At 41.8% G+C, this 27,315-nt stretch overlaps 1 protein-coding gene across 5 annotated transcripts in view; it reads right to left on the reverse strand.

Annotated features, from left to right (window-relative positions):
- ELF2 (E74 like ETS transcription factor 2) overlaps positions 1-9,794 on the reverse strand; it is a 115,533-nt gene extending 105,739 nt beyond the window's left edge. For 2 of the 5 annotated variants that reach the window (XM_073892271.1, XM_073892272.1), the window contains exon 1: positions 9,515-9,794. The gene's annotated coding sequence lies outside the window, so the exon portion shown is untranslated. The remainder of the gene's footprint in view (positions 1-9,514) is intronic. The other 3 variants (XM_025874202.2, XM_025874198.2, XM_025874197.2) reach the window with 2 other exon arrangements.
- Between the last annotated feature and the right edge of the window lie 17,521 nt (positions 9,795-27,315).

The following is a 27,315-nucleotide window of genomic DNA, read 5'->3' on the forward strand; positions in this document are numbered from 1 at the left end:
GGAAATTTAGAGCTTTAAATGCCTATATCAGTAAGAAAGATCTCAAATCAATAGCCTAACTTCTACCTTAAGAAGCTAGAAGGCGGCAAACTAAACCCAAAGCAAACAATAGGATGGAAATTATAAAAGTTAAAATGGAAATCAGTGAAATAGAAAACAGAAAATGGGGGGGAAAATCAATTAAACCAAACTTGTTTCTTTGAAAATAGCAGCAAAATTGACAAACCTTTAGCTAGAATGACCAAGTAAAAAAGAAAGAATACACATGCTACCAAAATTAAGAATGAAAAAGGGACATCACTACCTACACTAGTAAAATTAAAAGCACATACAAGAATACTATGAACTATTTGCCCAAAATATTACACAGCTTAGGTGAAATGGACAAATCCCAAGAAACGCAATTACTGAAACTAACTCAAAAATAAGCAGAAAATGTGAACAGACCTATAACAAGTAAAGAAATTGAATTAGCAATTTAAAAATTTTCCAGGGGCACCTGGGTGGCTCAGTCATTGGGTGTCTGCCTTCGGCTCAGGTCATGATCCCAGGGCCCTGGGATCCAGCCCCACATCGGGCTCCCTGCTCCGCAGGAGGCCTGCTTCTCCCTCTCCCACTCCCTCTGCTCCACTCCCACTTCTCTCTCTCACTGTCTCTCTCTCCGTCAAATAAAGAGATAAAATCTTTTAAAAAATAAAAAATAAAAATTTTCCAAAGGAATAAAATCCAGGCCCACTTGCTTTCACTGGTAAATTCTATCAAATGTATTCCAAAAGATGATAATACCAATCATTCACAAACTCTTACAGAAAACAAATGAGGAAACACTTCTCAATTCATTCTTTGAGGCTAGTATTACTATGTTACAAAATCCAAAGACATCACAAGAAAAAAAAAAAAAACTCCAAACCAGTATCTTTCATAAATATAGACACAAAAATGTTCAACTAAATATTAGCAAAGGAAAACCAGCAACTATAGTTAAGAATTATACACCATGACAAACAGAGATTTATCCTAGGACTAAGGCTGGTTTAATATCTGAGAATCAACTAATATAACACACAATATTAATGGAATAAAGGACAAGAACCACATGATCATCTCAGACACGGAGGTGACCAAGCATACTGGTTTATCCAGGACAGAGGAGTTTCCCAAAATGCAGGAATTTCAGTACTAAAACCAAAACAGTCTTAGGCAAACTGTGACAGTTGGTCATGCTAACAGATGCAGAAAAAGCATCTGACAAAATCTAATACCCATTCATGATAAAAATTCAGAAACAAACCAGGATTTAAAAGGAACCCTTTACCAAATACAGAGATTTGCTATACAACACTGTTGTACTGCTGCAATAAACAATACTGCATTGTACACTTAAAAGTTCAGAAAGTAGAGTGCATGTTAAGTGTTCTTACCACAATAAAATAAAAAAATTTTAAGTATAAAATTTATACACTGAAATTATAAAACATCACTGAGAAAAATTAAAGATCAACAAATCAAGAGAAATTTTCCATGTTCATGTATTAGAAAACGCAATATTGCAAGATTTGTAATTCTCCCCAAACTGATCTACAGATTCAGTGCATTCCCATCAAAATTCCAAGACTGCTTTCCAAACATTAATAAGCTAATCTTAAAATTTTTATGTCGGGCCCAGAAGAGCCATAACCTTTAAAAACAAAAACAAAATTGGAGGGCTTACACTACCCAACTTCACAAGTTACCAGAGGGCACAATAAACAAGACAGAATAGTATTAGCTAGCATAAAGAGAGATATATAGGTAATGGAACAGAATTCAGGCCAGAAAGAAATCTTGACATTTATTATCAATGAAGAAATGGCATCTTTTCAACAAAGATATGTTATCTTTTCAGCAAATTGTTCTAAGACAATCAATATGCAACAGATGAATTTAGACCCTTACTTCACACCATACATAAAAATTAACTCAAAATACAACCTAAATCTAAGAGCAAAAACTATAAAACATCTAGAAGAAAACAAAGGACAAGACCCTGGATTAGGCAAAGAATTCCTACAACAAAAGCATGATCTATAAAAAGAAAATTTGGGAAATTAAATTCCATCAAAATTAAAATTTGGGGGGGCATCCGGCTGGCTCAGTTGGTGGATCATGTGACTCTTGATTATGCGGTCATGAGTTCAAGCCCCCACACCAGGCCTAGAGCGTACTTAAAAAATAATTCTTACAACAAAAGCATGATCTATAAAAAGAAAATTTGGGAAGTTAAATTCCATCAAAATTAAAATTTGGGGGGCATCCGGCTGGCTCAGTTGGTGGATCATGTGACTCTTGATTATGTGGTCATGAGTTCAAGCCCCACACTGGGCCTAGAGTGTACTTAAAAAATAAAAACTCTAAATATATATATATTTTAAAATGTTTGCACTTCAAAGGGCTCCAATAAAAAAATGAAAAAACAAGCCACAGACTGGGAAAAAAAAATTTGCAAATCATGTATTAATAAAGGGCTTGTATCCAGAATAAATAAAGAATTCTTACAACTTTGGGGGGTCTGTGTGGCTCAGTCAACTAGGCATCTGACTCTTGATTTCAGCTCAGGTCATGATCTCAAGAATGTGAGACTGAGCCCCAGGTCAGGCTCCCCACTCAGTGGGGAGTCTGATATTCTCTCTCTCCCTCCCCCCGTGCCCCTCCCCCCCAAATAAATAAATATTTTTTAAAAAATAACTTTTACAGCTCAATAATAAGATAGAAAATGGGCAAAAGATTTGAGTGGCTACTTCAACAAAAGGAATATATGAATGTCTAATAATTATATGAAAAATGCTCAATGACTTGAATCTTTAAGAAAATGTGAACTTAAACCACAATGAGTTAACCACTCCCTACCTACCAGAATGGCTATAATAAAAATGATAATAACAAGTGCTGACAAGGATGTGAAGAAACTGGAACTCTCATACACTGCTGTTAGAAATGTAAATATATGGGGCGCCCAGGTGGCTCAGTCAGTTAAATGTCTGACTCGGTTTCAGCTCAGGTTATGATCTCAGGGTCATGGAATGAAGCCCCATGTTGGGCTCCCCACTCAGCAGGGAGTCTGCTTAAAATTCTCTCTCTCCCTCTCCCTCTGCCCCTCCCCCGCTCACGCCTGTGTGTGCATGTGCTTTCTCTCTTTCAAATGAATAAATAAAATCTTAAAAAAAAAAGAAAGAAAGAATTGTAAGCCTATGGCCACTTTAGAAAACAGCTTGGCAGTTTCTTAAAAAGTTAAGCAGATGAGCCAGAAAAGTCTGTTCCTAGTATCTACCCAAGAGAATGAAACCATATATTCACATAAAGACTTGTATTCAAATGTTCAAGCTGCATTATTTTCAACAGTCGAAATCGGAAACAATCCAAGTGCCTATCAACTGGTCAATAATAAACAAAATGTGGTATATCCACACAAGAGAATACTATTCAGCAATAAAAAGAAACAAAGTACTGGTACATGCTATAATATGGATAAATCCCCAAAAAACATTATGCTAAGTGAAAAAAGCCAGATGCAAAAGACTACATATTGTATGATTCAGGGTGCCTGGGTTGCTTAGTTGGTTAAGCGACCAGCTCATGTCATGATCTCAGGATCATGAGATTGAGACCCACAGAGGGCTCCGCACTCACCATGGAGTAGGCCTGAGATTCTCTCTCTCTGCCTCTCACCCCGCTTGCATGCACTCTCTCTCTCTCAGATAAGTAAATAAGTAAGTAAAAGCTAAGACAACCATATATTGTATGGTTCCACTGCTATAAATTATCCAGAAAAGGCAAATCCAGAGAGACAAAACACAGATCAGTAGTTGCCTGGGACTGGATTGGAGGGGGCAGGGGAAGGGTTAACTGCAAACAGCCTAGAGGTACTTTTTGGAGGACACAGAAAAGTTCTAAAAGTGGCTTATAAGCTTAAACCAGTCCTGCTGTCAGTCTGCAGGTATTGTGCATCTGACTGAGCCTCTGCTGTCTACCCCCATGTTGAAGATGAGCTCTGCCTCTCCACCCCAGGCTATAGTACCTGGAGGTGGCCTCCTGGCCTCCTGTTGGCCCAGTGTGGAGTCCAGCAACTTCATGCCGATAAGCTCTGCCCCTGCCCACCAGCAGGACCTCTCAGTCTGAGGAGATCTTGGGCTCTCCCCCTAGCCAGCTGGGCCACCAGCTACCCTCTCCTGTCTCTGGGGGAACCCATGGGGTATGTTGTCTTCCCAGTCCTCTCTCACAGACCTTCCTTTGCTGAATTGAAGTTTGTAAATGGTTTTAAAGATAAATAAACAAGCAGACAAACAAATATATCTGGCTTGTAATGATAGTATAACAATTCTATATGTTTACTAAAAACAACTGAATTGTTTATATGGATAAGTAATATTCCACTGTATATATACACACCACCTCTTCTTTATCCATTCATCAGTCATGGACATTTGAGCTCTTTCCATAATTTGGCTACTATTGATAATGCTGTTATAAACATTGGGGTGCATGTGCCCCTTCAAATCAGTATTTTTGTATACTTTGGGTAAATGCCTAGTAGTGCAAGTGCTGGATCATAGGATAATTCTATTTTTAACTTTTTGAGGAACCTCCATACTGTTTTCCAGAGTGGCTATGCCAGTTTACATTCCCAACAGTGTAAGAGGGAGGGTTCCCCCTTTCTCTGAAACCTCACCAACATCTGTTGTTTCCTGTACTGTTAATTTTAGCCATTCTCACAGGTGTGAGGTGGTATCTCAATATATTTTGGGAAAAAATAAAAATAAAAAATAACTGAATTGTGTACCCCAACTGCACTCATTTTTGGTATTAAATAACTCAAGACACTAATTTTTTTTTAACTGAAGTGTAGTTGACACACAATATTAGTTCCAGGTATACAACATAGAGATTCAACATTCATATAGATTACAAAGTGAGATCACCACAATAAATCTAGCTACCATCTATGACAATACGAGGTTGTTACATAATATTAACTATAATCCTTGCACTCTACATTGTATCCCTGTGTCTAATTTATTTTATAACCGGATGTTTGTACCTTTTAATCCCCTTCCCCTATTTTTTCCATCCCCTTACCCCATCTCCCTTCTGGCAATCACTAAATTGTTCTCTGTATCTATGGGCCTGTTTCTGTTTTGTTTTGTGGTTGTTCTCGTTTTGTTTTTTTGATTCCACATACAAGTGATAGCATACGGTATTTGTCTTTCTCTGAGTTATTTCACGTAGTATAATACCCTCCAGGTCCATTCATGTGTGCAAATGGCAAGGTTTCATGCTTTTTTACGGTTGAATAATATTCCATTATATATATATATAAAATATGTTGTTATATATATATAACATATATAATATCATACATATTATATATATATACATATAACGCATCTTTATCCATTCATGTATTATTAATGGACACTCAGTTGCTTCCATATCTTGCCTATACTAAGTTATGCTGCAATGAACACAGAGGTGCATTTATCTTTTAAAATTAGTGTTTTGGGGCGCCTGGGTGGCTCAGTCGTTAAGCGTCTGCCTTAGGCTCAGGTCATGGTCCCGGGGTCCTGGGATCGAGCCCCACATCAGGCTCCCTGTTCTGCGGGAAGCCTGCTTCTCCTCCTACTCCCCCAGCTTTTGTTCCTGCTCTCACTATCTCTCTCTCTCTGTCAAATAAATAAAATCTTTAAAAAAAATAAAATAAAATTAGTGTTTTCATTATCTTCAGATAAACAGCCAGAAATGGGTTTGCTGGATTGTAGTTTTTAGTTTGCAGAAACTCCATACTGTCTTCCATAGTACATGCACCATTTTGCATTCCCCCCAACAGTGCACAGAGTTCCTTTTCTCCACATCCTTGCCAACACTTGTTATTTCTTGTCTTTTTAATAACAGCCATTCTAACAGGTGTGAAGTGATATCTCATTGTGGTTTTGACCTGCATTTCCCTGATTAGTAGTAATGTTGAGCAACTTTTCATGTGTCTGTTGGCCATCTGTATGTCTTCTTTGGAGAAATGTCTATTTGGGTCCTCTGTCCATCTTTTAATTGAATTTTGTTTAATATAATGAGTTGTCAATTCTTCATATATTTTGGATTATCGATCCCCCTTACCAGTTACATCATTTACAAATATCTTCTCCCATTCAGCAGGTCCCCTTTTCATTTTGTTTATGGTCTCCTTCGCTGAGCAGAAGCTTTTTAGTTTGATGTAGTCCTACCTATTTTTGCTTTGCTGCCCTTGCCTAAGAAGACAGATCCAAAAAAATATTGTTCAGACAAATGCCCAAAAGCTTACTGCCTATGTTTGCTTCTAGGACTTTGATGGTTTCTGGTTTTACATTTAAATTTTTAATCCATTTTGAGTTTATATTTGCATATGGTATAAGAAAGTGGTCTAGGGGCACCTGCTGGCTCAATCGGTGAAGTATTTGGCTCTTGATTTCAGGGTCATGAGTTCAGGCCCAACGGTGGGCACAGAGATTACTTTAAAAATAAATAAATAAAATTTTTTAAAAAAAGTGGTCCAGTTTGATTCTTTTGCCATGTACTGCCCAGTTTTCCCAGCACCATTCATTTATTTATTCATTTATTCATTGAAGAGACTGTCTTTTCCCGGTTGTAGCTATACAGGGTCTTTTGTACACAAATAAAATTCTATGCAAATTTTAGGATTATTTGTTCTACTTCTGTGAAAAACGCCACTGGAATTTTAATAGGGATTGCAATGAACCTGTAGATTGCTTCAGATAGTATGAACATTTTAACATTAATTTTTCTAATCCATGAGTATGGTTTATCTTTCCATTTATCTGTATCATCTTCAATTTCTTTCATCAATGTTTTATAGTTTTCAGAGTAAGGTCTTTTAACTCCTTGGGTAAATTTCCTCCTCAGTATTTTATTCTTTTTGATGCAATTGTGAGTGGGATTGTTTTCTTAACCTCTCTTTCTGATAGTTCATTATTAATTTATAGAAACACAACAGACTTATGCATATTAATTTTCTATGCTGTACACATACCCAAGAGAAATGAAAACACATCCACAAAAAAATGTTCACAGCAGCATTGTTCATAATAGCTAAAAAATGGAAACTCAAATGTCCACTTATAACAAATGATGTAGTATACCCATACAATAGAATATTACTCAGCGATAAAAATAATGACATAGGCTACAACATGAACTTTGAAAACATTATGCTAAGTAAAAGAAATCAGTCATGAAAAATCACATATTGTATGATTCTACTTTTTTTTTTAAGAGAGAGCAAGTGCCTGCTCAAGCAAGGAGGATGGGGGGAGAGAATCCTAAGCAGGCTCCACCCCCAGCTCAATCTCAGGACCCTAAGATCATGATCTGAGCCAAAATCCAGAGTTGGATGCGCAACCAACTGAGCCACCCAGGCACCCCTGTATGATTCTTCTCATAAAAAAATGTCCAAAACAGGTAAATCTATAGAGACAGAAAGATCAGTGGTTGCCTAGAGCTGGGGTTCTTGGGGGGAAAAGGAGAGTAACCCCTAATGGATACAGGATTCTTTTTTGGAATGATGAAAATGTCCTAAAATTGATTATGGTGATAGTTGCACAACTCTGTGAATATATTAAAAACCACTAAAATGTACACTTTAAATTGGTGAATTAAATGGTATATGAATAATATCTCAATAAAACTGTTACCAAAAAAACAAAAACAAAAAAACTTGGGTGTACAAAGCCATCAACACTGGTAGGCCTATCACATCCAAAGTTACCAGTCTATTATTTAAGGCAGAAAAATCTCAAAGTTATAAGTATCTTCCCATCATACTCTCATAATTTTGTAAATGAGTATATATATCTGAAATTAGAAGCAATGATTGAGTAACTCAAGTCACTAACCTTAAAAAATAGGTTGTCATTAAATATTCAAATTTCAAATGCCCAAGATATTTCAATTTTCTACTTCATGTGTTTATGAGCACTGCATAAACTGTATTGCACTACATATAAACCTTAATTATTCCTGAATTCCTTACATGTAACTCAAAAATTTCCAGGCTTATATAAAGTCAGTTTTACCTTTTAAAGAAAGAAAAAAACTCCGAAACGCAAATATCCAATCCCACCGTAGTGAAGTACACATTCTTCTGTGATTCTGGCATCACTCTGTGATCATGGCACTAGAGAAAGTGCATAATTTACCTCTCTATAGTGACTGGTAGGTAAAAAGAAAAGCAAATCTGATTCCCAAACACAAGATTACTATTATATCATCACCGGATTAAAATTTAAACCACACAACTGAAGTAAATGTTCATGAAGGGGGGAAATTTTAGTTTTTGAATGTAGTGTCCCCTCCTCACTCATTTAAACTAGTACTAATAACTTAAAGAAAGGCTGTTCTGCAGCGAATCTAGATCCTAGAAAGAGAGCCCAGGATGCTGGCACATAAGAAACATTAGAAACAGTGCAATCTGTACTACTCTTGGCCTTAGAGAATATTTTCTCTGTCCTTTAGTGACATGGAATTAAAATGCCCAACTGGAGCGGGGGCGTCGGGGGTGGGGGTACGGCTACTCTGCTCGCAAAGCTGCTCCGGCAGTCAGCACCAGCCCTAGCTGAGCCCTCATCGTTCCTTTCCCGCGCCCCCAAAACATCCAGTAGCACGGTCCCAAGGGGACAGCTTCTCCAAAAGAGGATCCAGAAGGCGGTCACTGGATGCGCGTTACAGAGCCCGTTTTTGTTTTGTTTAAAAAACAGATTCCTATCACAGCCAAGCCTCCCTACCCTCAGGGGAATTAGGGGAAGTGGCAGTAGGGGGCCGGCGTGGAAAGCGAGAATAAAAGAATAACCGAGTACAACCTGCCATGCAAGCTAGCCGCGGAAACAAGGAAAGGTAAGAGGCGGCGATAAGGCCCGACGGGGAAGGAAACTGGTGTCCAGCCCTCCACGCCACCCGGAGCGGCCGGAGCCTCCCAGGTCCCGCCCCGAGCTCGCTGCCCTGCCCCGGCGCCGGCCGCAGCCTCCCGCCCTACCAGACCCTCCCAGGACGTGCTTCCTCCGGAGCCGGACCCCCGCCCTGGCCTCCCCGCGGGATAAGGCGGGTCAGTTTCTGTCCGCTTCTCCGCAGAGGTGACTCGCGCGGAGATGTAAACACAGCGAGACCAGCTGCGCTCTGCCCATCCCCCCCCCCGCCAGGGTCCGTAACCTCTTTCCTCAGCCCTGCCCCGCGCTCCCCGCGGGCAGGCGAGCAGCGCGCCTTCCCCTTTCTCCAAGTCCCGCTTCCCGACCGTTGCCCGGGGGCACTCAGCCCCCTTCCCCAGCTCCCAGCCGTTGTCACCGCCACAGCCTCCGGAAAACCCTCAGCAAACCCCGGAGCAAACAACACAGGCGCGGGGCGGGGGTGCGGAGGGAGGAGGCGGCACTCGGGACAGCGAGGCTTTATCGCCGCGCCCTCCGCGCTCCCTCCCACCAGCCTCGGCTGCCCGCGCTCTTACCTGCTCTCCGCGTCGGCTGGGAAGACCACGGCGTAGCTTTCCCTCCCGGCAGGGCCGCGGACTAGCACCGCCGCCGCCGTTGGCCGGGCGTCCCGAGGGAGCCAGGGCCTCCCCCGGCAGCCCGAGCCGCTCCACTGGGAGAGGAGGAACAAAACAGCGGCGAGCCGCCCCGTGCAGCGCCCTCCGCCCGCGCCGCCCCACCGATACCCAACCGCCGAGGCGACGGCGGCGACACAGAGCCCGGCGCGGGGAGCAATGGTGGCCCCCGCCCTCGCCCCGCTCCCGGGCCCCCTCCCTCCACCCCCCGCCTCAGCTCCTCCCCCTCGGCCTCCTGCCGCCGCCACCAGGACTCTCGAGTCCGCCTCCCCCACCCCGCCCGCTCCGAGCGCTCCTCCCCTCCCCACGCGGCGAGGGGGGGGCGGCACCGCCAGTCACCACAGCGTCTGTCAAACCAGGGCTGGCTATTTATACCCCGCGGGGCCCCACCGCCCCCGACCCCCACCAGCCCGCCAACCTGCCTCAGTGGCTCTCTCGACTCTCGCCCGCCCCTTGTGCCCCAACTTCTCCCAAACCCGCCATCTCAGGTAAAGACTCTGGCCCCTTGTCCCGCTCCCTGCTCGGGGCTCCCCCATCCCACTCTCGGCTCCAACCCCAGACTGGTGCAGGGGCCCCAAGGCGCGGGCAGGCGCGTGGGGGTAGCGGGACCGCGCGTGCACCTGCAGCGCCCGCCCGCCCCCTTCTCCCAGCTGGCCGGGACCGCACGCACACACCCTCGCCACTCTCTGAAGCCTCCCGCGGGCCCCGGCTGTCATTCCAGCCCCAGCTCCGGACTCCAGCCCTTCTCCAGGGACAGTTCCGCACTCGGGCAATCTGACAGTTACTGGGGGCCGAGGGTTGGATAAACTCCTAGCCCAGATCCCTCCAGTTCTCCACTCCACAGCCTCCGCTGAGTGAAAGGTGGGGGCGCGGGCAGGCCAGAGCGTACCGCCCACCCCGCCCCGGCCCCTCCCCGGTCGGTGACGCTCGTGGCGCACCGCCCCTCCAGCCTCGCGCCCTCTGCGCCGCCAGCTCCTCCTCCTCGCTCGCAGGCGCCCGGCCTTGTACACCCGCGACCCCGCCCCATTCCCAGAAATTACCACCCGCCCAACGGCCGGGCCGCGCGGCGGTTGGTGCCCGCGTTTGCTGACGGTCGAGTGGCGGGGCTCAGCGCGCAGCTGCGGAGCGCGGCGGACGGCCCCTTGGCGCTGCCCCCCGAACTGCGGGCGCCCGCACCGAGCCATTGTCGCTCCTCGCTCGGTCAGTGACGGATAAGTAACTCAAGTACGAGTATTGTTGTTTCGAGAATGCGGGAGTGTATTGGTGCGGGAGTATTTTGGTCCAAGTGCCTGACGAATTCGAAAATGAAAACCCAGCCGTAGCTGCACGCTTCTGGTTTCCCCACTTTCACACAAAGGGGAACCTTTGAGCCGGGCACTCACGCGCCTTCAAATGCACAAAAGCCAATGACACGGTGCCCTGGACTGTCCGGCGTTTGGAGCGCCTCGCTAATGATCTTTCTTACGCACGGTTATGCATATAAACGCAAAGTGATGCCTCAATCTAGTCCCCCGCCCTCCCACCATACTTCGCCGCCGCCGCGTTTTCTTGTATTCGTTTCTTTAACAAAGAGCGATGACTGTCCCGGTGCGCGGAGGGACTAATTCTAGTCCCCTCTCGGGCTCTTGCAGCCCCACTCCGATAGACCTGGCGCAGTATCCACCAGATTCATCGCTGGACTCCAGCCTTAGTCTTTTTGCGTCTCCATAACCAGTCATGAGAGAAGAAAAAACCCTAAAGAATTTAAGTGGTAGCTGTTCTTTAAAGTAACGTGGGAACCATGGAAATAACCTTAGAGTAGGGCTCAAATGTCAGAGGACTGTCAGCCCCACTGATTTGTTCCTGAAGAACCTAAGAATTTAATGATCTTTTTCTTTTTAAAGCTATTAATGTCTTTTTTATTTACTGGGGGCGGGGGGCAAGGGGTGGAAATGGGATTCTTCCTCTCCTATCTGGAAAAGCAACTCTGGTGAGTCCTTAAGAGATTTTTACTTTTAAACGTAGCGGAAACCTGGAGCAAATAGGGTTAATCAAAGAGATCCTCTTAACTCTGATGAAGTTTTATGGATCCCTTAGTTCTAAAACATGGCGACTCTTGACGTTCTTTTGAACTAAAGAATTCAAACCTTTAATACACAATAAACAGGGTACTACAAGCATAGCAACCTTTCTAGGGCAGTATTTCTGATCTCATATTTCCTGTAAAATAGGGAACCATTGTCCGCTCGATATATGTAAAGAATTAATAATACTACTGCATCTCCGTGACAATAACATGTCATATTAAGGAGCAGGCAAAGACAAAGTCTGATTCCTATAGTTAGGAACAGATCTAACCTGCTGGGTCAAATCATTCCTGTTTTCAGCTACCATGAGAAGAAATGTCTCTCTCCTACTGCCAGCTGCAAATAAACTGGCAAGTCCCAGGTGGATAACACGGGTAAATAACATTGTTGTTCCCAATTCTTCAGTGCTCCTTCCATGCATGTTCTTTGAAATGTGGCTTTGCAGTTATTCTAGAGACAGAAAGTTTCTCCAACCGACTGATGTTGGACTTAGATTACTCCACTTGGTTTTAGCCAGAAGAATATGGGCAGAAGTGACAGTGTAACAGTTCTGAGCCTGTCCTTAGGAGATTTTGCATGTTTCTGCTTGCCTCTCCCCCACACCTACCTTTCACAGTGTGAAGAATATGCCTGGGTAATCTGCCGGTAAAACAAGAATGAGAGACATGAAGCGGGTCTAGAACCATCCCCAGCTTGGAGCCAGTGACCTGCAGGAAAAAGGAATTGTTTTAAGCACTGTGTTTAGGAGTGTGCTACCCAGAACTAGTGTTCCAATCGCTGACTGGTAGAATAGGAGATGGAACAATCTGCTCTCTTGTCATTAGCCTTAAAGGTGCCAAACTGATGTCTTGGGGCAGCTCTTCCATAGTGGGTCTTGGAAAGGCACATTCTTTGTGGAAGCCAAGTTTGTAGCAAGGCATTCTAAAACCTCAGACTCAGTAGGAAAGGGATGATGTGGTCAGTGGTCCTAGCTAATGAATATGGACTATGAGATCTCCAGATTATAACTAAATTGCTCTTGCTTCTGGGGCGCCTGGGTGGCTCAGTCGGTTAAGGTACCTACTCTTGATTTCTGTTCAGGTCATGATCTCAGGGTGATGGGATTGAGCCCCTCACTGGGCTCCGTGCTCTGTGCGGAGTCTCCCTGTCCCTCTGTTCGTCCTCCTCATACTCTCCCTCTCTCTAAAATAAATAAATTTTTTTAATTTGCTCTTCTGTTTTTTTGATATTATACAATTTGTTTTGTAATTAGACAATTGCTTCACTAATGCATTCTCATCATTAACTTTCAAATAATACCAAACGGACTTTTTTTAAAAAGTCCAGTCTCCTCCTTTCCTTCTCTACTTCCCTTTCCACTCCTCATCCTGCATACCTACCAGTCTTTCCACACCTCTACCCTTCCACAGGTAATCATGAATGACAAGTTAGCATTTCAACTTCCTGACATTTTTCTGTGCATTTATATACATACACATGTAATTATGTAGACTAACTATAAATGAAATGGTATAAGATGTGTATTAGATAGAATGCTTCTGTACTTCTTTTCTCCATTTACCCTTTATTCTCTCTTACTACCTAAGAAAGTCTTTTTAAAATTTCAGCCTGTCTTCAGTATGATGGGTTAACCAAGAAAAAAGATTTTCCACTTTTATATCAGAATGTTAAAAGGGAAAAGGAGGTTTTAGGGCCAGTTTAGGGATGGGAGTGATAATCAACCTGAGGAACACAGAAGACTAAATTCTCCTAGTGCGAGCCAGTAAATCATTTGCCCCTCCCAAACTGGAAATTCTCTTTCTTGGGATAATCCTTGGATACTTTGAGTTAGAGTTGATTAAACAAAGCTATATTCCTTTACATTTTGAAGTGAGTAGTCCAAGAGAAAGGAATGCTGTGCTACCTTTTCTGACCTAGCCTCAGGAGTCTCTCTCTCTCTCTCTCTCTCTCTCTCTCACACACACACACACACACACACACACACACACACACACACGGCAGTGAGGACTGTTGGAAGCTAGCTACCACAAGGGCATTCTGCATAAGTGAACTTTGAATTACTGACAATCTTTAAACCTATTGGATTCCCTCATTACAGATGGGCAAATCCCTAGGTTACCAACAACTATGTAGACTTTACAAGAACAGCGAGAAAAATCTCTTGCTTCTCCTTAAAGAATAAGTGGTTTGGGGGCACCTGGGTGGCTCAGTCAGTTAAGCGTCTGCCTTGGGTTTGGGTCATGATCTCAGGGTCTTGGGATGGAGTCCCACATCCGCTCTCTGCTCAGTGGGGAGTTGGCTTCTCCCTCTCACTCTCACTCTCTCAAATAAATAAAATCTTTAAAACAAAAAGTGGTTCTGGGTGCTATTGTCCAGTTATATCCTGGTATTAACCTACCTTATTTAAAAGTCACTATATCCATCCCTTCCACCACCTCTTTCTGGGCTTCTACAAAGATGATTATTCATAACTCTCCCATACTCTGGTTCTGCAAAGGTACCCAGGCTCCAGACTCACATTTGTTTTAGGTATCATTTTGCCTTGTATGAATCAGAATCTCTTAAACATTATATATTAAACAAGTTATAAGAGGCTTTCCCAGAGAATGTTCAAAACCCCTGGGGGCCAAGGGGAACATGTTAGGTTTCCAGAATCCAGTGAAACAATTCTTTGTTTTTGTTTTTTTTTTTTTGAGATTTTATTTATTTGACAGAGAGAGACACAGCGAGAGGGAACACAAGCAGGGGGAGTGGGAAAGGGAGAAGCGGGCTTCCTGCGGAGCAGGGAGCCTGATGCAGGGCTTGATCTCAGGACCTTGTGATCATGACCTGAGCCAAAGGCAGACGCTTATCGACTGAGCCACCCAGGCGCCCCCCAATGAAACAATTCTTAAGAATGAAATTTGTACCAGCAAATGCAATTGGATAAAATAAGCAGAAAGTACAAAGTTTTGAACATAGAAGGGAAGTTAAATCCTCATAGAAGAGAATTTAAATCCTTCTAAGTCGCATGTGTAATTTTACCATTTACTGTTTTCTAGTAAAAAAGTACTTAAAGTCATTTCATACTTTGAGTTCTTAATATATTTTTAAAGCAGCTTTCTCTTTAAGATAGTACTTTAGTTGGAAACATTTTATTAATGCTATCAACAAATAAATTACTTTTAGCATACATTTTATTGCTTTGTTAAAATATTTGAAGTGTTAAGATGGATTATATTTTATTCTAGTTAGAATTTCTTATATTTTCAATGATAAAACCAATTTTGTAAGCAGATTTGCCTCCTTGTCTTTATTATAAAAATTAAAAATCCAATGAAATGTACATGAAGACATTTTATTAGTGATTTAAGATCATATTAATCTTTAGAGTTTCTGAATAAAATTGGTTTCTTAATAAAATTCAGGATAAATGCCATAGTAGTTAATTAAAATACAAAGATAAATATATTCCATGGGGGAAAGTTCTGAAATAAATTTCCATATTTGTAAGCTGACTAGTTTTCAGGGGTATTTAACTCTGTTTCTTCCATGCTACTAAGTTAAAATGAATTAATAGAAATTTTTCTTTTCATTTATTTCCTGGGTCACTGTAAAGATTAGAAAAGCAAACCAAAAGCTTTGTTTTTTCCACTATTTATTTGCTTTCTTCTCTGAAGTTTTTTCCTATTGGTCAGCTAACCAGAGTGGGTGGCATTATTTTAGTAATAGTAAATAATAATGACAATAATAACAATAATATTGACCACTATTAGTATATTGCTAGGTGCCTTTCTTTAATCTTATGAGTTTTTACAAGTATCTCCATCTTACAGTTCACATCCAAGGTAAGAAGGGTTAAGCCACTCATTCAAAGTTACACAGTTGAGAATAGAATTAGATATTAAATCCTTCTCCAGAGCCCATGCTCTTAGCCACCAGCACTTCTAAAGTGCAGGTGTGTTTTAACTGTTCATGACCAAACATCAAGGGCAAATGCCACCAGCCTCATGTCCTATTCCCCCAAATTCACTGGGGTTGGATGCCACCTTGCAGTTCTACTCACCTCTGCTTGGGTCCTGTTCTGCCTAACATAGCAGATGGTTGAGTGCTTCTAGCCATTTTCTCTATCTCCCTCTCTCCAGACACTCCTTCCTCCACTGGTTAGCAACATATTCCCTCTTCTTCCGTTCCTGTTTCCTATTCTTCCTGTCTGCTTTGGTGTGTCTGACTAGACCTCCCATATCTGCTGATGACACTGACCACTAAGCAAAAGGAGAGAGAAAAATTAGGATCAGGGTAAGAAGCCAATTGACATGGAGGATGAATGGGTCACTGTAATTAAGAAGAACAATAATTAAAATGTGAATACCAGGCAGGAAAAAAATGGAATAAATGGGAAGATGCATTGAGAGTTTTTGAAAATACTGTGATTCTAGGGGCGCCTGGGTGGCTCATTCGGTTAGGTGTCCAGCTCTTGGTTCCAGCTCAGGTCATGATCTCAGGGTCGTGGCATCCAGCCCTGCCACGAGCTCTGTGCTCAGCAGGAGTCGGCTTGAGAATCTCCCCCTCTCCCTCTGCCCCTGCCTTGCTCTCGAGTGTTCTCTCTCTCACTGTCTCTCTAAAATAAATAAACCTTTAAAATACCATGAATCTATATGAATGACTGGAAACTCCTATAATGTGAAGGAGAGAGGGAAATAATAATAGTTCCATAGTTAAAGTTAATATTCAAGAGTTCATGATAGGTATAGTAATTGATAATATCTATACTTACACGTGATCAGAGTCCAAAATAGCAACAAAATACTTTCGAAATTTAGCATCATCTTAATAGTGTTGATTGAATGTGTACTCTCTTTTAATCTTTTATTTTAATCCCCATAAAAACCCAATCAGGAAATTACTGTTACCATTTGCAGATTATGACACCGAGGTGCAGGAAGAGTAAAGCAACTTTCTCAAGACCACGAGCAAGTGAGTAGCGGAGCCAGGCAGGAGACATAAGCAGGCTGGCTCCAGACTCCACGCTCCCAACAGTCTACTCAGCTTCCTCCTCCTGTGCATTGTCCTCTCCAGGATGGAAGGAGCCAGGCCAGCTTCTCCCTATCCTGTGCTCTCCTTATGAATAAGCCAATACCTCTGACCTGTGATTTGAAGTGAGAGGGCCCTATTCACAATTCAGCAAGCCTAAAAGTGTCTTATATTCTACTAGTAGAGAATTTTCAGAGCCCACCTACTAAGTCTGCATTTTTATTTGGTTACCTGGGTGGAGAAAGAAAATTAATATATTTTTTAAAGACTTTACTTATTTATTTGACAGAGAGAGAGCACAAACAGGGGAAGGAGCAGAGGGAGAGGGAGAAGCAGACTCCCCAGGCTCGAGCCCAGGACCCTGAGACTTTGACCTGAGCTGAATGCAGACGCTTAACCGACTGAGCCACTCACGCGCCCCGAGAAGTAAGCTTTGACAGATGGAAAAGGCAAGGTTGGAGTCTCCAACCTCCAGCTTTTAGTCTTTTAGATCTGTCAGGAATATTATATATTTACTCTGACCCAATTGTTCTACTGTTAAGAACACTGAGGCCTAAAAATAAGTGACTTGCTTTTGTTAATGCAGGCAAGCAGAGTTGGAATTTGAATCCAGCTTTTCTTATTTTTACAAGCTCCCTTTTTGAGGTCACTGAAGTGAAAGTTGGGGAAGAGGAAGGTCTTTGGAAATGCTGACACCCTTGAGCCTAATGGGGGAAGTTTAGCAATAACAGCCTCCCTCTCACTGACTAGGTGGGGCAGGGCAGGAAAGGGGGGAACTGAGTGAGATGATGAGGGGTAAGAAGCCAGGGAGGGGTAGAATGATGGAGACAGGCTTGGATCTGGTGAGGCAGAGGGAGAGAGAGGTGGGAAATTAAGGAGCCAAGGCAAATCTCAGGAAAGAGCTAAAATTGGTTAGGCAAACTGTGAACTCAAATGTAGGCAGTTATCTACTTTACAATTGTGTCTATAGCTAGTCATACCCATATGTTCAAAATTATTTTGTTTTTCAGTTTTTCCTCAAGATATCCTATATATTTTTATAAGGTGGTTTATATTTATTATAAGACAATTTTGGTGTTTTTCCAACATTTCTATGATGGAAAACTTAAATCATCTTTATATTGTTCTATTGAAATTTCAGTCTTTAATATTTTTTATTTATCATTAACCCAAAGTGCCCTTTAATCACTAACGTAGTACTTGTTGAATTAGGCAGGAACTAGATATACTGAACTTCCAAATGACAGGGGCTGAGAAGAGCAAGGGACAAATTTGTATTGAAGTAAGATGCACATCTGGTTATCAGACCAAATGAGTAGCACTGAATCTTTTTGAGTGAAAAATTTTTAAATGGCAACAGCAGGGGCTTCTGTAAGTCGTCTAGATAACTTGAAAGGAGATTAATGAGTAGTTCACAGGACGATGGTGCATGTGATTGACTTTGCGAAACCCTCTCCCCACAAAAATAAATACCTGGGATCCTGTTTTCCAGTAGTAGGTTTTGGGGTGAGATAAATGAATGAGGTAAAGGAATGAAAAAGTAAGATAAGAGAGCAAGAGTCGTTTGTGTACTCCAGGTATACTCATTGTCTCTATTCTTAGAGCAAAACATTTCATAGATCTAATGCAAGTAGAGCATTGTAACTCTTGATCTCAGAGTTTTAAGTTTGGGCCTCACGTTGGGTGTAGAGATTACATAAAAATAAAATCTTATTTAGAAAAAAAAAAGAAGGAATGCAAGAAAAAGGGCGCCTGGGTGGCTCAGTTGGTTAAGCAACCGCCTTCGGCTCAGGTCATGATCCTGGAGTCCCAGGATCGAGTCCCACATCGGGCTCCCTGCTCAGCAGGGAGTCTGCTTCTCCCTCTGACCCTCCCGCCTCTCATGTGCTCTTTCTCTCTCATTCTCTCTCTCTCAAATAAATAAATAAAATCTTTAAAAAAAAAGAATGCAAGAAAAAAGAGAAAACAAAGTATGGTAAATTCAGGGCCTAAGGTCATTTAGTATGCTAGGTAACAAACACTTCACAATTGGTGTGCCTGGCTGGCTCAGTCAATAGAGCATGTGATTCTTGATCTTGGGATTGTAAGTGCAAGCCCCATATTGAGTGTAGAGATTACTTAAATAAATAATCTTTAAAAAAAAATCTTCGTGTTTGTGTTTTTAAATGTTAGAACTTATAAAATTCACATCAGTCTGAAATGATTATTATGAGGGTAGTGTATGAAAAATCTTCTTGATGATCATCTCTTGAAGAGATGAAATTTTTTTTAAAAAAATATCCTTGCAGTTGAGCTTTGAAATGTTATAAAGGAATATGACCTCGCTTAATCAAATATAATTCAAAGCCTCCAAGAATTAGCCCAAGAAAGTGAATTTCCAGATTGGGAGGGACAACAGATTTACCCACTACCACTCTGAGAATTTCGTCTTCCCTGTGACCCTCACTTCAATGATCACTTCCAGTCCTGTACTGAGCTGTAAATGCTGTGCCTCCCAGTTAACATTTTTGTTGTACTCCCTACTCTCATCTCATTAGCTGTGAAGCTCTCTAGCTTTTCCATCCTTTCTCCTATACTTTCATTCTTACTCAGGACCCCTGTAGTTCAGCATCAAGGGGATGCCTTTGGGGTTTGACCTGCTCAGAGCCAACCCCTTCTCTGATAACCAGGACTTGGTCCTGTCCCCAGGCAGCCACGCTATGCCATGTGACTTTGCTCTCTTTGGCTAAAATTGACTGATTGAACCAGCAAGGTGTACCTCATCTAAACGGGGTCTATCATATTTGTGCTTCCAGGAATTTGGAATTGGGACCAACAGGCCATCTACTGTTTCTTAATGTGTCTGGAAGCTTGTGTATATGTATGTTGGTAGTCGTGGGAGAGCCATAGTCTACCGTATGGAAACTAAGAACAGGGAAAGCTAAGCCTGTGGCTCAGCCACAAGCAGAAGCAGACAATAGAAAGCAACAGAGAAGTGTGTGGGTTCCTGGTAGCCTTCTGGGTCCAGTTGGTTCCAGTGGCTGGGGATGAATCCAACTTTTGTAGGGCCTAATGCTTATATAATTTGGGTGCCTACTTTGAAAAAAAAATAGAAAATTATGAACACAAAATTAGGTGTGAATATGCATACTTATTTAGAATAGGAAATAAATCACAAAAAATGACAGATTTTTAAAAGCTGATCAATATCTCAAGTATTATAAAATCTAGAAAAATGAAATATATGATACTATTTTTATTAATCAACTGCCTGACATGCCTCTAAAGTAATTTTATTACATTCACTGGCTACATATTCTTTCATTGTTTCTCCATGTGATGAGTTTGCAAATAGAAAGAATTACAAATAGAATATATACAAAGATAATTAAATTTTTTGTCTAGCTTAGAATATTAAAATGTCTTTTTAAAAAATTTTTTAAAGATTTTATTTATTTGAGAGAGAGCAAGAGCAGAGTGAGAGAGAGAGAGCACTGGTGATCATAAGCAGGGGGAGGGGCAGAGGGAGAGGTAGACTCCCCGCTGAGTGGAAAGCCCAACATGGGGCTCTATCCCAGGACCCAAGCTGGAGGCAGCCGCTTAATCCATTGAGCCACCCAGGCACCCTAGCAGGTGTGTTTAAATGCTGCAACTAAAGATTAGAAATGGTTCATCTAAACCATGAACCTAGAACAAAAACAAAACCCTGGGACTGTTGCAAAATACTGAAGTAGTCTTCAGGTACTGTGGAGGCAGCTGTCCCCAATTCCAACCCTCTCCCAACAGGAAAAAGAGCCAGTCGTGGCTGGTATAGACTCCAGAAATAAGTGAATGGAGAGAAGTGATCTTAACCAACTGTGGTTAAAATGTCTCACTTTTACGAAGTTTACAAAAACACTTTAAGTATATTGGCGGGGCCCATCCCAGGTTCTCTATAGCTGTCAGTTTAAGTAAGAAGCCCTAAACTTAAAGCTTATTAACCTGAAGTCCAGCTGCCCACCTGCCCCAAGGTTTTCTGAATCATCTCAGTTCCCTTATAAAATACTCTCCTTTTTGGCTTAGGCTGCAATAAGTTGGTTCCCATTTTTTGCAAACCAAAGCGTTTCACACAAGACTTTATTATACTATTATATTTTCTCCAGATTACTACATTAGACCTGTAACTAGTATGCTTTTTTTTTTTTAAGTAAGTTCTACACCCAACATGGGACTCAAACTCACGACCCCAAGATCAGGAGTCCCATGTTCTACCGACTAAGCCAGCCAGGTGCCCCTTTAATTGGTATACTTAATGCCGTTTCCAAATCCAATTGGTTTCATACATCCCTGCCAGATTAATCTTCTTAAAGCATAGCTCTGATGATGTCCTTACTCAGAATCTCTAAGTACAGACTCCCCAACTTGGCATTGGAAGTGATGGGGTTCAGGACACACCGCCCCAAAATTTGGCACCTTGGCATATTAAATATTTTTTGGCTTGTTAAATATTTTAAGCTGAAGGAGTTTGATAAAATGGCAGAAGCAGGAGGGTCACTCTGACCTCCTACCCCCATCCCATAAAACCCTCTGTGAGAAGTGCCCTCTCTATACCCAGAGGAAAGGAGCATCCTTATCTCTGAAGACAAAGGAACACCAAGAAAAATCCTAACAAACCGGCCTTGCTAAGTTTCCCCTGTTTATTACAATGACATCATACTCCTTAACCTATCATATTCTTCTACTACTGCCCTCTCTTCATCAAAGTTAGCATAAAAGAACATAGGTCTAATTGTTTCTTTGGGTCTTCTTTACTGTACGAAGATTCCTGGGTCACGTAAAACTTATATTAAATAAACGTGTTTTATATATATGTATATATTATATATATAATAATTATATTATTATATAATATATTAATCCTGTTAATCAGTCTTTGTCCACTTACTTTTCAGATGCAGCCAGGAACCCTAAGAGGATAAAAGAAAACTTTTTCCTCCCCTACAAAGGCCTCTGTAAAATGGCCCACTGCCTATGTATGTTACCCAGTTTACTTTCCAGCACTTTCCTTGATAGAGTCTTGGCAACAGCCACAGTGGCTCTCGCTCATCATGCCCTGAGCCCTCCCACCCACCTGCCTTTGCTCAGGATCCCCCTTCCACATATAACTCCCTCTCTTGGCTCTGGGTGTCAGAGCTACATATCCTTCAGAGTCCATCTCAAATACCCTCTCCTTCATAAACTTTTCCCTAATTTCCCAACAAACTTTCTGTCCCCCGCACTGAGTGCAACCTTTCCCTTCTCTTGACTCACTGGAGCTTTTGTTTCCTACTTTGCCAATGACACCATATTTTGCCTTAGTTTGTAGTGATTGTATACAGTAGCCTCACATCTTACATAGGGGGTACGCTCCAAAGTCAGCGAGCAAGGGGGAAAAAAAGTTATAGTCCAGAAAATTCCTGGAAATTCCTTATGAGGTGCCAATTAGAGAGCAACTTACTGCTCTCCTTGGGTCAGCTGCACTCTCCTTCAGCATTGAAAGACATCACTGTTGCACCCCAGAGGAAATGAATTGGCCTTCATGGAGAGACCTTCTTATATAAGGATTACCAGATCTTCAAAGCTAAAATCACCCTCAGCTTGGCGAAATATCTGCCCTATGAGCGTCACAGGAACCGAGCAGGACAGTTGTTCATTTTCCCATAGCACACTCCCTCCAAAGCAAGGCCCACAGAGGAGAGTGAGAGGAGCAACTGCCTCCCCATTTAATTTTTCTTTCATTCTCTCAGTGCAGATAGTTGAATTCATGTAAATTAATGCACAAAGAATGGGATTTTATAGTAGAGAAAGTACTTAAGAGTGTCTAAGGTACAGACTCTGCTACTAGACTGAGTTTGATTCCTGGCTCTACCACTTACCAGATGTGGAACTCGGTCAAGGTATATAATCACTTATTTTCTTACACCCCACTTTACATCTGCAGAAAGGAACAATAATGGGGCCCAGTTAATAAGCTTGTTGTAGGGATTAGGTTAATTGATCTATAAAGTCATACTACATGCCATCTAGGCTCTACATGAAAATTAAATGAGCTAATATAAATAAAGCACTTAGAACTGTGTCTTGGCATATATTAGTACTGAATATTACCTATTAGTATTACTTGTCTTTCTGTTTCACTTTCCTCATATGTTTGTAAAGTATTAAATGAGGGGCGCCTGGGTGGCTCAGTCGTTAAGCGTCTGCCTTCGGCTCAGGTCATGATCCCAGAGTCCTGGTGGGATCAAGCCCCGCATCGGGCTCCCCGCTCAGCAGGGAGCCTGCTTCTCCCTCTGCTTGCCGCTCCCCCTGCTTGTGCTTTCTCTCTCTCTCTCTGACAAATAAATAAATAAATATTTTTAAAAATTTTATTTGACAGAGACACAGCGAGAGAGAGAACACAAGCAGGGCGAGTGGGAGAGGGAGAAGCAGGCTTCCCACTGAGCAGGGAGCCCGATGCGGGGCTGGATTCCAGCACCCTGGGATCATGACCCAAGCCAAAGGCAGACGCTTAACGACTGAGCCACCCAGGTGGCCCTGATTTTATTTTTTTAAAAAAGAAATCATTTCCAAGCATCAGGGCACTGAAATCATTTTATTTATTTTATTTTTAAAAGTAATCTCAATGCCCAAGGTGGGGCTCAAGCTCACAACCCTGAGATCAAGAGTCGCCTGCTCTACCAACAGAGCCAGCCAGGCATCCTGAATTATATTGGTTTCAATTTTTACAAGCTTTTATAAAGAAATAAAACAAACGTATATTCATGAATACCTGAATGACTTTCCTATCCTCTTAAGCTGTCTTTACCATCTTCTGCAAAATTCTTCCTTGCAAGAAGACCCCCAGGTGGCACTGAATAGCTTCCTGAGTAAGGAGTTATTCAGGTACCAGAGTTGGACTGTTAATTACTTGGGGATAAATGTTGACTTTGGCTTCTCTGGGTTTTGCTAAGGACATTTGTGCTATAGAAACTGATCTTTAAAGCTGGTAATTCATGATCTGTGGTTTGAAACCATCTTGGAGATAATGCTAGGACATCAAGAAATATATCATCGTTGATTTGTAACTGATTACCAATCTTTTTGCATCTTAGATGTTTTTGTATCTTTTTTTTATTATTTATTTTAAGTAATCTCTACATCTAGTGTGGGCTTCACACTCATGACCCTGAGATCAAGAGTCTCATGCTTTCCCAAATGAGCCAGCAGGGACCCCATTTTTTCTTTTAAATAAAAATAATTATACCAACTTATCCCCCCAAAATTTGGTAACAAATAGAGTAATAAACACATGCTTAGGAAGTTAATAGGACTACAGTCTATTAGTTAAAAAAGACTCCATTGTCAGAGATGACTTTTTTTTCCTCTTTCACAGCTCACATCTTTCAAAGGGACCACATGGAGAGATAGAGAAAGGGAGACTCTCAAACAGCATCATCATTGAAACAATCTTGCCAATCAATGGGATGACAGAGGTGTCAGCCAGATAGAGCTTTGTTAACCCAAGTAGGTGTCAAATGCTCCTCTTTCTTAGTTTAACAAATGGGGAAATCTTATTCTTCTAGCAACTGGTGTGATCATTTCTCTTAGGAATGAGACCTACCTGTTGGGAAAGTTCCATGTTTAGCCAGCAGAGAAGCTGAGATTTGAGGGTGAAGAGCTATTCATCAAAAGGGGAGTAGGGAGAGGAATTTGTTGATTGCACTAAAGAGGTAGGGGGTGGAGTTGGAGCTGTAGAGATGATAGACAGTTAGCTGTGCCCTGTTTGAGATGCATTCATTCAGCAACACTGCAAATCCTTGGCAGAATTATTAACCTCACAAAGTGCTTGGCAGGTATGGAATTCCAGTGCAAAACAGTGAAGAGCATGCTTCTAACATCCATCTTAGCCTAAGGTCCAGGGAACCCCAAGGAAGCAAGCTTTAAGGAATTGACAGAAATCTAAAAGCAGATTCTGGGCTCTCACAGTCCATAAAATAAATGAGTGCTGGGACCAAGTTTTCCTAAATCTCTGAAGGGTGGGAGGCCCCAGTCCTATCTGTTTCACATTATTGGTAGTATTAGGATGAAGGTAGCTTATTTTTTAAATTATGAATAATTAAAGTGGGGGGGATAAGAAATAAACATTTTAAGTATTTTTAACACAAACAATAGAGCATTTTGTCTACAAAACCAAGCAGATCACTTTCAGTATTAGAGCAGAAATAAATTATAAGAAGGAAACTTCCTTGCTATATTAACAATTTGGAGCAAAATGTGGGAAAGTACTCTAAAACAGAGATTGCTCTACTTTATTGTAGCACCTATCCTTATCCTGCCTAGAAATTAAGAGTCCTCAAACAGAAATAAAAATGTTATCCTTTCTTATCTGAATATTTAATTTTTTAAGAATAAAGTTGGCCTTGGGGTACCTGGGTGACACAGTTGAGCGTCAGGCTCTTGGTTTCCGCCCAGGTCGTGATCTCAGGGTTGTGATCTCAGGGTGGAGAGATGGAGCTCCATGTTGGCTCCAGGCTGAGCACCGAGTCTGCTTGAGACCTTCTCTCCCTCTCCCTCTGCCCCTCAGCCCCATGCTCCCGCACACGCTCTCTCGCTCTCTCTCAAATAAATAAATCTTAAAAAAATAAAAAATAAATAAAGTTAGCCTTTTTTCTCATTGTGAAAGCAGCATGTGGCCATTTTGGAAAAGTTTTAAAATTTGAGAGAGTAAATCCATGCCTTTTTAAAAAATATTTATTTTGGGGCACCTGGGTGGTTCAGTCGGTTAAGTGTCTGCCTGTGGCTCAGGTCATGATCTCAGGGTCCTGGGATAGAGCCCCACATGCATCAGGCTCTCTGTTTAGTTGGGAGTCTGCTTCTCCATCTCACTCTCCCTCTGTGCTCTTTCTCTCTCAAATAAATAAATAAAATCTTTAAAAATAAATAAATACAATAAACTATAATTTATTTTATTTTTAGAGGAATCTGTACACTCAATCTGGGGCTCGAACTCACAAACAAGATCTCATGCTCCACTGACTGAGCCAGCCGATCGACCACATGCCTTTTTAAATTATAAAGTAAATTGATCTCTAGCTTCCCTGAAATGCTAAGATCAGTCTCAGTAGTATCCCTGTAGTAAATAGCATATGATGAGATTGAATTAGTGGTGAAAGTTATAGAACTGTCATTATATTTTTGGGATGAAAGATAAAAGGAGAAAGAACTTTGGGTTTTACCCATTGAATTATCAGGACTCTTGATGGCACATGACAATGTGAAAATTAATGAGAAACCTCTCAGGTGCCTGACTCATTCAGTCGGAGGAGTTTGTGGCTCTTGATCTCAGGTTCATGAGTTCAAGCCCCATGTTGAGTGTAGAGATTACTAAAAAAATAAATAAATAAACCTTGGTTGGGGGGAACCTCACTAAAATGGAGTTGGGAGGTTTCAGTAGGGGGAGTTCCCTCATCCTACTATTCCTAGTCAATTGCAGACCCAACAGGAAGAGATAGACTTGACCTTACACAGACTTGACCTTGCACATGGATACTCTTTAGCTATCCCCCTTCACTCCCACAGCTCAACCAATGAGAAGCCATTACACTTCACACTCCCAGTTTACTCCAATGAACTTTTAGTTTATAACAGTCTTCTCAACTTACTCCTTTTCTCCATTAAAAAAAGCATACCTCTCCTTTATTCTCCAGACTCAGTTATGGTTTTGCCAGCAGCTTATTTGTCCCGGATTGCAATTCTTTTTTATTCCTGAGTAAACCCATTTTGCTGGTAACATAATTGGTAGTTTTTCTTTTTAAGGTTAATAACAAAAACTGACTTGAGCCAGCTAAGCCAAATACAGCAATAAATATATTGGCTCACTTATCCAAACCATGGGACAGGCAAGGACGATTGTAACAAAGCCGCTCATTTTCAGGTTGCTCACTCTCCATCTTTCTCCTCTGCTTCTTTTAGTAGTTTGGGTTTATTCCCTAAGCCAGGGTGCTACACTGGAGATACTGTGGCCTTCAGGCTCACATCCTCAGTGTCCCTGGGCATCATGGACTAATTCTTACCAAAAACAAGAGTCCCATTTCCATAAGAATAGAAAAATGTTGGGAGAAAAAAATGTTCAATATCCTTCATTCTTTGGCTGCCCCCTTCTCCACCACACACACTCATACACATAACTTCTTCCCATACATACAATTCCAAAATTGTTCTTGCCTAGCCCCACACAGCCTTGTCCCAGCTACAGGATCTTTATGTCAGGTCAATTCATGATCAGGGGGATGCCTGGGTGGCTCCGTTGGTTAAGCGCCTGCCTGCAGCTCAGGTCATGATCCAAGGGTCCTGGGATAGAGCCCTGCATCGGGCTCCCTGCTCAGCGGGGAGCCTGCTTCTCCCTGTCCCTCTGCCTGCTGCTTCCCCTCCTTGTGCTCTCTCTCTCTCTGTCTCTGATAAATAAATAAATAAATAAATAAATAAATAAATAAATAAATAAATAAATAAAATTTTTTTTAAATTTCATGATCAGGATGTTGAAGCATCTTGGTTCCTTACAACTTACAAATAAACAATAAATCTGAATATCCTTGATACCCCTAAAGAAAAAATAAGATAAACATTCTTTTCAAAGGATTGTTCAAAAGA

This window comes from Callorhinus ursinus, unplaced genomic scaffold (assembly GCF_003265705.2).
Source record: "Callorhinus ursinus isolate GAN/ISIS: 27379988/994484 unplaced genomic scaffold, GSC_fseal_2.0 scaffold4, whole genome shotgun sequence".
Classification (NCBI taxonomy): Eukaryota; Metazoa; Chordata; class Mammalia; order Carnivora; family Otariidae; genus Callorhinus; species Callorhinus ursinus.